Consider the following 1,746-nt stretch of genomic DNA (forward strand, 5'->3'; position numbering starts at 1 on the left):
ATAGTGGCCTGCTGTGGTGAACATCCACTTAGTCACATGATGTGTGCACAATCAATCATTCCATTTTATTCTACCCCATCCCAATTCATAGCAGGGTTGAGGGTTAAAAAAAAAAAAAAATCACTTGTGACTTGTTTTTCCAGAGGTGCTAAGCATCCCCAATCCTTATTCTCTTTTACCTTTTGGAGGAATTCAGACCTTTATAACCCCAGGACTCAATTTCTACACCTATAAGAGATACCCCTCACTTCAGAGTTGCACGGGAAAGTGTCCTGAGCACTCCAAAACACAATCACAAAACAGAAGAATAAGTGATTTTCAAAGACACCATCACAGTAGGCATGTTATTAAGAATATGAGGCCACTGGGTTCACTAACCCCACATAATCAGAAAACAAAGACTATGGTGGATGAAGTACCATTACTACTAACCACTCCACTGGGTCTCCTCCTGGATTTTGAAGTGTTAATTCTTTTTTTTTTTTTTGAAGCTGTCCCTATCTGAGGATATGAACTACACATGTAGCTGTTTATCAGCTAGAGCGCGTACACTGAGCTCCCAGCGAGGATAAAAGCAACAGAATGTAGATGAAAAAATGTTAAGACTTTAGTAATTAGAAAAAGCCAGCTGCAGCTAATAAGGAGAAGGAATGTTAAACTGGGATTTTAAAAAAAAAAAAACCACCCCACACTTTACTGCAGTTGAGACACAGAAGCCAAGTAAATTACTGGACTCTTTCACTATATGACTGCTGGTAGAAAACTGTGCATGGAAAAACTACTGCAGCTGACCTGGTAGGAACACAAGCCCTAAATGGAGGTCTTCGTTCAGGTCAAGCTTTGGCAAATTCTAATCCTTCTCAGGTGACATTACTTGTATTCGACCACATCCAGTTGATCTCTTCAAATATTTTCCTTCCTCTCCTCCTTAAGCCTTCCAGAGTGTGTTTAAGTAGCACAGACTAATGTTATTTTACCCAATGAGCCTCATATTACACCAGGCTCAATATGCAGCAGTTTCACTTAGCGGCTGCTTGGAAAGCTATTAAGAGAAAACAATATGAAACCAAGTCTGTCTTCAGATTCAGGTTTAATAGAGTCACATTTCAACCCTTTTCCAAAAACTGAAAAAACCCTACATATTGATGCCACTGCTAATGTTACAATAACTGAAATAAAAGTTGGAAGCAGCAATACTTTTTCCAGGAGTCTGATGGAAAGAACTGAAAGTAATGAAAGAGTTTGAGTTCTCAAATACAGCATTAGCAAAGTGAACTACAGCTCTTAAAAAAAGAGAAGTGCCTGACCTTCAGTATTTCTGTAGGATCTGACAGTAATATTGCATGAGACAACAACATACCTGAGCAAGCACTACTTCAGAAACATATGCTATATCTGAGACAGACTGACGGACTTACAACAAAGAGTGAGACCAGAGTTAGATCTAGTATCTTAATCATTACATTCACAATGCACTGTTTGGTATTTGTAAATATTTGGAAACAAAAAAATGGGGGAGCAAGGAACTCATAAGATGCAAAATTAGCATGATTTAGAACCTTATTTTATGATAAATTTAAATGGCTCAGATCACTCAGACAAACTTAGTTTTTCATCTTCCCTCTTATTTCATAGAATCATAGAATGGTTTGGGTTGGAAGGGACCTTAAAGATAACCTAGTTCCAATCCCCCTGCCATGGGCAGTGACACCTTTCACTAGATCAGGTCGCTCAAAACCCCATCCA

Source organism: Pygoscelis adeliae, unplaced genomic scaffold (assembly GCF_000699105.1).
Source record: "Pygoscelis adeliae isolate BGI_AS28 unplaced genomic scaffold, ASM69910v1 Scaffold174, whole genome shotgun sequence".
Classification (NCBI taxonomy): Eukaryota; Metazoa; Chordata; class Aves; order Sphenisciformes; family Spheniscidae; genus Pygoscelis; species Pygoscelis adeliae.